At 43.0% G+C, this 9,750-nt stretch overlaps 1 pseudogene; it reads right to left on the reverse strand.

Annotated features, from left to right (window-relative positions):
- Positions 1-5,102: 5,102 nt before the first annotated feature.
- On the reverse strand, positions 5,103-6,773 carry LOC100403097 (sodium/hydrogen exchanger 7 pseudogene; annotated as a pseudogene).
- Between the last annotated feature and the right edge of the window lie 2,977 nt (positions 6,774-9,750).

The following is a 9,750-nucleotide window of genomic DNA, read 5'->3' on the forward strand; positions in this document are numbered from 1 at the left end:
GAAAAGAAAGACAGAGAAGCAAATCGAAATACTTGGTAATTTTTAATATTGAAAGACTCATATTAATTTTCCTTGGTCATCTGAAATGAATGGCTCCTGTGATACCTTTTCTTTCAAAAAAGATTTTTCTGATGATATATATTTCCAACAAAATAATTTACAATAAACTAAAAAAAGATCTTTTCTTTTCTTTTTTTTTTTTTTTTTTGACCTAGAGTTTCACTCTGTTACCCAGGCTACAGTACAACAGCGTGATTTCAGCTCACCGCAACCTCCACCTCCCAGATGCAAGTAATTCTCCTGCATCAGCTTCCCAAGTAGCTGGATTACAGGTATCCACCACCATGGCCAACTAATTTTTATATTTTTAGTAGAGTCAAGGTTTCACCATGTTGGCCAAGCTGGTCTCAATCTCCTGACCTCAGGTGATCCTTCCACCTCAGCCTCTCAAAATGCTGTAATTACAGGCATGAACCACCATGCCCAGCCCTGGAAAAGATACTTTCTTAATTTGAAAAGTTTTTTTGGTTTGTTTGTTTTTGTTTTTTTGTTTTTTTTTTTTTGAAACACCGTCTTGCTCTTCATCTTGGCATGATTTGGCATGATTTCAACTCACTGCAACCTCTGCCTCCTGGGTACAAGCGATTCTCCTGCCTCAGCCTCACTAGTAGCTGGATTACAGGTGCACACCACCACACCCAGCTAATTTTTGTATTTTTAGTAGAGATGGGGTTTCACCATGTTGGCCAAGCTAGTCTCGAACTCCTGACCTCAGGTGATCTGCCCACCTCGGCCTCCCGAAGTGCTGGGATTACAGGTGTAATCACCACACTCAGCCTGAAAAGGGGTTTCTACCAAAAACCTAAAACAAGTCTTATTCTTTTTTTTTAATTTGACCCTTCCTAGAATTTAACTTTTTTCTTATGGAAGTTTTCAAACATACACAAGCATAGAGAAAATCGATTAATGGAGGCTATAGACCTGTCACTCATTTTCAACAATAATCATTTTGCCAATCTCCAAATATTCATTCTGAAGATCAAAACATTAGACCACATCTCCATAGAACTCAGAAACAACACATAATGATGTCTACTTTTATCATCAATAGTAAACATTGTCTTAGAGTTACTAGGCCATGAAAAAAGACCAGAAAAAAAGAAATAAGTATGAATATTGGCAAGGTAGATTTATACCTAGAAAATCCAATGAATCACATATAATCTATACGGGCTAATTAAAACTTTCAGAAAGGTAGAAACAAGATTAACATATAAAAATCTACAGCTTTTATAAAATCAGACAAAATCTACTTAAATGTGTAATAGAAAAGAAAGGTATATTCAATTCCAATAGACCTTGAGTTACCTAGGAAAATACCTTAAAAATATGAAAGCTGTTGCCAGGCATGGAAGCTTATGCCTGTAACCCTAGCACTTTGGGAGGCTGATGCGGGCAGTTCACCCAAGTCCAGGAGTTGAAGAACAGCCTCAACAACATAGTGAAACCCAGTCTCTACAAAAAATCAGCCAGGTGTGATGGCACATGCCTATAGTCCCAGCTACTTGGGAGGCTGAAGTGGGAGGATCACCTGTGTCCAGGAAGTTGAGCCTTTAGTGAGCAGAAATTTTGCCACTGCACTCCAGCCTGGGGGACAGAGTGAGACTCTGTCTCAAAAAAAGGAAAAGAAAGGCATTGAGGATAACCATGTAATTTTAATTAAGACCATAAAAGATATTTCTAGATGAAAAGACTCAATAGTATACGGACATTATGACCCAAATTAAATAATAAATGTGATATAATTTTTATCAAAATTCCAACAGGATATTTTATAGAATAGGCAAGTTAATTTTAAAGTTCATCTATGAGATGTGCCAAAAACGTTGATTCAGTAGAAAGAAGCTTTACCAGATGGCAAATACGTTGTAAAGTCACAATAATTGAAATAATACAGTACTGAGAAAAATAGACCAATAGATCAATAGAACAGAATAAAAAGCCCAGAAAAAAATATATACACACATACACATATATATTTATGTGTCCTTTTGTGTGTGTATGTGTTAACTTAGTATATGTTAAAGGAGACATTCAAAATCACTTGGGAAATGACAGACTAATAGATAGTGTTGGAACAAGGAGCTATCTATTTGGAAGAAAAAAAGTAAGTTAAATCCCTTTCTGATGCTGTGTGCAGTGGCTCATGCCTGTGATCCCACCACTCTGGGAAGCCAAGGAAGGTGGATCACCTGAAGTCAGGAGTTTGAGACCAGCCTGGCCAACATGGTGAAACCCCATCTCTACTAAAAATACAAAAATTAGCCAACCTTGGTAGCCAGTGCCGGTAATCCCAGCTACTAGCACTTTGGGAGGCCAATGTAGGGAGATCACCTGAGTTCAGGAGTTCAAGAACAGCCTGAGAGGCTGAGATAGGAGAATCACTTGAACAAAGGAGGTAGAGGTGGCAATGAGCCAAGATGGAACCACAGCACTTCAGCCTTGGCAACAGAGCAAAACTCTGTCTCAAAATAAAAAAGAAAACATATCCCTTTCTCATACCATACATAAAAATAAATTCCAGTTGTATTTTTTTTACCATAAAATCAAAACGGACTTTATTATAGATAAAAAGGAAAGAGGACAATAAAAATCATTCAATTGTTCTTTGGTTTTTTGGGTTTTTTTTGAGACAGGTTCTCACTCTATTCCCCAGACTGGTTTGCAGTGGCATGATCTTGGCTCATGGCAACCTCTGCCTCTTGGGCTCAAGCGATCCCCCCATCTCAGTCTCCCAAATAGCTAGAGCTACAGTATGCCACCATGCTGGTCTCATTTTTATATTTTTGTAGAGACAGGGTTTTGCCATGTTGTCCAGTCTGGTCTCGAACTCTTGAACTCAAGCGATCCTGCTGTCTTGGCCTCCCAAAGTGTTGGGATTATAGATGTAACTCACTGTGCCTGGCCTCGGTTTCATTTTATTGAATCATATGAAGTTGCCACTCCTGCTTTTACACAATGGTCAACTATCAGCAAATTCATATGGCTCAACTTAACTAAATATATATTTTCTTGACTTGCACAAATTATCGATCCAAACACAAAGCTGTGAAGCAGGCCAGGCACGGTGGCTCATGCCTGTAATCCTAGCATTTTGGGAGGCCACTGCAGCCGTATCACCTGAAGTCAGGAATTCAAGCCCAGCCTGGCCAACGTGGCAAAACCCCATCTCTACTAAAAATACAAAATTAGCCAAGCATGGTGGCAGGTGCCTGTAATTCCAGCTATTTGGGAGGCTGAGGCAGGAGAATCACTTGAACCTGGAGTGGGGCAGAGTTGCAGTGAGCTGAGATCACACTGCTGCACTCCAGCCTGGGCTAAAGAGTGAGACTCTGTCTCAAAAAAAAAAAAAGTTGGCCGGGCGCGGTGGCTCAAGCCTGTAATCCCAGCACTTTGGGAGGCCGAGGCGGGTGGATCACGAGGTCGGCAGATCGAGACCAACCTGGTCAACATGGTGAAACCCCGTCTCTACTTAAAATTACAAAAAATTAGCTGGGCACAGTGGCGTGTGCCTGTAATCTCAGCTACTCAGGAGGCTGAGGCAGGAGAATTGCCTGAACCCAGGGGGCGGAGGTTGCGGTGAGCCGAGATCGCGCCATTGCACTCCAGCCTGGGTAACAAGAGCGAAACTCTGTCTCAAAAAAACAAAAACAAAAAAAAGTTGTGAAGCAATGTCCTATTTAAAAATTATTAAACATGCAAATTCAGAAGATTATATGGCTGATTTCATTATGGGCGGACTAGACTGGGACACTATTTTTTCTGCCATAACAAGAAAACTCACGTTATTAAAAGCATTTTTTAGACATTGAGTTGCCAAAAAAATGCTAACACTGAAGCACAGAGACATGAGGAGAAACAAACTTTTCCCGAGAGGTCTTTCAGTATTTCAGCACTACGGGTGTGGGCGGGCAGAACAGCTCATCCAGAAAGAACCCAAACTGAAAACCTAACTTTCACATCACACCCACATATTAAGCTGGTGCAACAGCCTCCCCAGATACAAGAAAAATGACCCTTCTCTGCGTGGCACTCAATGGCATAAAGATACTTGGATTCTTAAACTGATAGAAGACAGAACTTTCTAGTGGGTTGAAAGTGCTTAACATTCCCTTGACTCCCCTCTGATTTTTCATGTGGCCACTGAAATCTCATGCATTCATCAGTTCAAAGTTCAGAATTCTACCCAGTCTTGAGACTACTATCTCGTATTTCTTTGCAGCTAATTTTTCCCATTGAGATTTCTAGCCTGTTGCCTTGTAGGTTTCTTGCTGCCTTCTCTTCCCCAGATAATAGCATCCCACAAAATTTGGTGTTATTTCTAAACCCACAGTAGATACCTCAGTCCTACTGATTATTTCCTAGGCTGTCAGCTTATATAATAGACCTCAAAAGCTGAATGCTTATATGGTAGCCCTCAAAAGAAGTGATACTGTCATCAGTCTCTAAATACCTCCTATCTTCAGATTAACTAAAAAATAACAGTGTAACACTATTTGCCTTTGGTTTTAAACATGTCCTAACTACTTCTTTATGGACATCTCCAGAGAAGGAACTATAATTTTTGTACAGTGTTGAAAGTTCATGAATATATTTTCAAATCTTCAGTCCAGAAGAAGCATAAAAGTCAGGAATCCTGATAGGTGGTTGCAGTCACATAGCCTTCGTTGCCAGCCCCTCCACTCATACTGCTTTTTCATGTTTTCTGTTTCATTTAACAACAGTTTCCCATAATCCATAGGGGTCCAATCTCAATTGCCTTCCTTCTCAATATTTCTTCCAGCCTGTTCTCCCCTAGCTTGATATTTCTATGGTCAGCTAGACATGCACCACTGTGTAGTGAGATGCAACCTCTCGTGGGAGGAAGCCCCCCCACCCAGCACCTGCCCTGCCTCATTCAGATGCTGCAGGTGAATAAATTAAGAGACTATCAAAGCATGCTATTTTTTTGTTTAACTCTGAAACAGCATACTATTATGTGAAAAAAGTAAAAATACGTCTACATCTGTCTGAATTTAGAGACACTTTTGCCTCACCATCTGCATCATGAGTTAAATTTTAAGTGTTACGATAGCTTCAGACCCCAATAAAATAGAAGAGTCGTTCACTCTAGTCATTGCCCCACCTCAAGCAATACTGGGGCTTGAAGCCATCCTCACCCCATTGGGAGCCTACCCCATCCTGCCAGGGTTTGGGGGGAAAGTCAAACCTTATCTTCCAGAGGAAACACTAGGCGAGTGCCCCAGCTCGAAACCTTCTGGTCTCTCATTCCCAGGTCTCGCTCCAGCACTTCCTCCCAGCTGCTCTTCATTCTCTGCCTGCCCTCAAGACTCATGGAGGCAGTGTGGAAACCTAGGAGCCATTTGCAGTCACTGTGCTGTTCCCGTAGGTCAATGTGAGATAAAATTGGAGTCTCCCTCTCTCAGTGGCTCTTGGTTATCATACATCTGGGAACTGGTCAGACACTGAGCTAGCAAACCACACCAGGTGGGGAGAGTGGTGGTTAGCGGGGGACCGCTGTGTGTGAGGATGGGCTTCAGGTTATTGTGATCAAAGCTGTACCACCGCCTGAATATCCATGTGCTCTCCTGTTTTGTCCAGTTTCCTCTGGCAAAATCAGGGCCGTCCCCTTCTACGACTTGAAAGCTGTCATTGTTGGGTGGTGGATCTTGATCAGGGTCAACACCAACTCTGAAGTACTGCCAGTGGTGTTCACTGTAGTCCTCTTTGGAGGGCTCCTCAATGCCAACTCTGAGATTAAGCCATGACAACATGGGTGTCGTGCCTCCTCCGATGATCCAGATAGTGAAGAACACGATGAGAAGCGTGGTGGCCAACATCATCTGGCAAGCATAGGATGCCTTGTCACGGATGGCCAATGCAAATGCCATTGCTCCCCTGAGGCCAGAAAACATCATCATGTGTTGAAAATTCCAGCCAATTGTATGCCTTCTGCCCAAGTTGAGGAAAAAGGAGAACGGGTAGATATGGGCGGCTCTGCCCAGTCAGATGGCAACAAAAGCTCCAATGATGAAAATGGGGCTGAAAACATGCTTCTAGAAGGTAAACAGTGCCAGGCCCATGTAGGAGAAGATGTCTCAGCCAGGAAATGTAACACCTCAAAGAGCTGTTTGGTTCGACTTCTTGATTCCACTGACAGATTGTTGTAGGTGTAAAGAGTTTGTGTGATTCCACAGAAAAGGACAACTACAACGCCTGTAAATCCACAGGCTTCTGTCAAGAGAAATATGCTCAAGGACATGAGGAAAAAGAGGGCTGGCTCCAGCAGGAGGAAGCAGTCCAGTTTGGTAAACTTGGTCACTAAAGCAGTCACAACATCAGTCACAGCTCCCATGATAAAAAAGCCACTAAATATACCGAGAAAAATATCAACTGACATTAAAAAGGCAGCAGCATCAAAGGCATGAGTGTTCAGTCCCGCTGGCTGGTAGGCAACAGGAGATGAGGAAAGTACAATGGCAAGTGTCATTTAGGACTCTCTCCAAACAGAAGTGCATAAAGATCCATGTCTGCATGCAATTCATTACATATCACTAGCATAGTCACTGGGTCAGTGGCAGAGATGATTGCTCCAAAAAAGAAACAGTCTGTATAGTAAAATTTATCTGAGAGCTGTCCCATAATCTTCATGAGCTTCACCACACCATACATGGGATTTCTAACAATAAAGGGTGAAACAGCAGACCCCAAGAGGAAGGACAGAAAAAATGGGAAAATATATTTAAAATCTTGGAGGAAGGAAGCTATCTTAACAAAACAGAGAACCAAATGCATCCATGTGTGACAGAAGGTACATAAAGTCCAAAAGTAAGGGAATTATTACATAAAATATTTGCAACTGAAATAACAAAATGTTATACCTCATTTCATTTTATTATTGTTTTGAGGGTTTTTTTGGAGAGGGGGAGACAGAGTTTCACTCTTGTTGCCCAGGCCAGAGTGCAGTGGCACCATCTCAGCTCACTGCAACCTCCACCTCCTGAGTTCAAGCAATTCTTCTGCCTCAGACTCCCAAGTAGCTGGGATTATAGGCATCTGACACCACACCTGACCCACGGTTTTTATATTTATTTTCTGACAGAAGATAAAACTCCTAGAAAAATAAGATGCTCTGATCAGAAAATATATGTATAAAATCTGTTTGGTGCTTATGTTCCTAATTTTGAGTTAATTAATTGGCATTCTGGTATATGCAACAGTCTCTTATAAGTTTGGTTAGAGTGAGCCGGTTGCCAAGAGAGTATAGATTGATCAACTCTGAATACTAATTAACTAATAAAGTGAAATCCTTGGACCTGTAAGACTGGGAACAGAGAGGACTCAGGGTACTGTCAGCTTATCTGGACAGGCTTTCCTAAGACATCTACCTCTCTGCCTTCATCGAACCAAAACATTTTCAGCTGTTACTCTCTTGAGATCATTTCCGACCTCCCTCATCATCATAGTCATTTCCATTTTGTCAGTATACCTGTTGAAAGGTATCATTCAGGCCCGGCGCGGTGGCTCACACCTGTAATCCCAGCACTTTGGGAAGCTGAAGGAGGTAGATCACCTGAGGTTAGGAGTTTGAGATCAGCCTGGCCAACATGGTAAAACCCCATCTCTACTAAAAATACAAAAAAATTAGCTGGGTGTGGTGGTAGGCACCTGTAATCACAGCTACTAGGGAGGCCAAGGCAAGGAGAATTGCTTGAACCCAGGATGTGGAGGCTGCAGTTAGCTGAGATTGTGCCACTGTACTCCAGCCTTGGGGAAAGAGCAAGACTCCATCTTTAAAAAAAAAAAAACAAAAAAGCTCCAGGTTGGGCACAGAGCCAGCCAAAATTGTAATAAGACCTGCCTAACACCAAAGACCTACATTTTTTTTTTAAGACAGAGTCTTTCTCTATTACTGATCTGACATGATCAGGACTCACTACAGCCTCGTCGTCCCCCCAGGCTCAAGTGATCCTACCACCACAGCCTCCGAGTAGCTAGGACCACAGCAGTATGCCACAATACCTGGCTAATTTTTGTTTTGTTGTCTGGTTTTGGGAGTTTTTTGGGTAAAGACGGTTTTGCCATGTTGCCCAGTCCAGTCTCAAATCCCTGGGCTCAAGCAGTCCACCTGCCTTGGCCTTCCCAAATTCTGGGATTACAGGTGTGAGCCACTGCTCCAGGTCTCTACATGTTTTAAGCTTTCACATAGCACAATACAGAGGTAAAGAACAAAAGGCCAGCTAGGCACAGTGGCTCATGCCTGTAATCCAAGCACTTTGGGGGGCCAAGGCAGGCAGGTCGCTCTAGGTCAGGAATTCAAGACCAGCCTGGCCAACCTGGCAAAACCCCATCTCTACTTAAAAAATACAAAAATTAGCCAGGTGTGGTGGTGTGTGCCTGTAATCCCAGCTACTAGGGAGGCTGAGGCAGGGAGAATTGCTTGAACCTGGGAATCGGAGGTTGCAGTCAGCCAAGATCGTGTCACTACAACCTTTGTCCAGCCTGGGGGACAGAGCCAGACTCTACCACAAAAAAAATAAATAAATAATAGCCAAGCACGGTGGCTCATGCCTGTAATCCCAGCACTTTGGGAGGCTGAAGCAGGCAGATCACCTGAGGTCAGGAGTTTGAGACCAGTCTGACCAACATGGAACAACCCAATCTCTACTAAAAATACAAAACATTAGCCAGGCATGGTGGCGCATGGCTACCATGTAATCCCAGCTAAGTCCCAGCTACTTGGGAGGCTGAAGCAAGAGGATTGCGTGAACCCGGGAGGCGGAGGTTGTGAGCCAAGATCACACCATTGCACTCCTGACTGGGCAAAACTCTGTCTTTAAAAAAAAAAAAAAGCTCCAGGCTGGACTAAGTAGCTCACACCTGTAATCCCAGAACTTTGGGAAGCTGAGGCAGGAGCACCACTTGAGCCCAGGTGTTCAAGAGCAGCCTGGGCAGCATAGGGAGACTCTGTCTCTACAAAAAAAATTTAAATTTGCCAGGTGTGATGGCGTGCACCTGTAGTCCCAGCTCCCAGCTACTTGGGAGGCTGAGGTGGGAGGATCTGCTTGATCCTGAGAGGTCAAGGCTGCAGTGAGCCATGATCATGCCACTGCACTCCAGATGGGTAACAGAGCGAGACTTGTCTCAAAAAAAAAAAAAGAGAGAGAGAGAGAAAAGAGTGCCAGCTCTAGGGACAGACTGCCTTATTCAATAATCTTGTTGAGTTATTTAATCTTTATTTACAAAATCTGGGACGTTACTTAACTTCATCAAGTCAGGGTCCCCATCTGTAAAGTAAGAATTTTAATAGCAATATTGGCCAGGTGTGGTGGCTCACACCTGTAATCCTAGCACCTTGAGAAGCCTAGGTGGGTGGATCACCTGAGTTTAGGAGTTCAAGACCAGCCTGGCCAACATGGTGAAACCAGTCTCTACTAAAAATACAAAACTTAGCCAGGTGTGGTGGCAGATGCCTGTAATCCCAGCTACTCAGGAGGCCGAGACAGGAGAATTGCTTGAACCCAAGGGGCGGATGTTGCAGTGAGCTGAGATTGCGCCACTGCCCTCCAGCCTAGGCGACAGAACCAAACTCCATCTCAAAAAAGAAAAAAGAAAAGAAAAGAATTCTAATAGCAATATCTACATTCAGGAGTTTTAGTGCTTATCACAATGAGATAACATTTAACACAG

The sequence above is a fragment of the Callithrix jacchus genome, chromosome 9, assembly GCF_049354715.1.
Source record: "Callithrix jacchus isolate 240 chromosome 9, calJac240_pri, whole genome shotgun sequence".
In the NCBI taxonomy this organism is placed as follows: domain Eukaryota; kingdom Metazoa; phylum Chordata; class Mammalia; order Primates; family Cebidae; genus Callithrix; species Callithrix jacchus.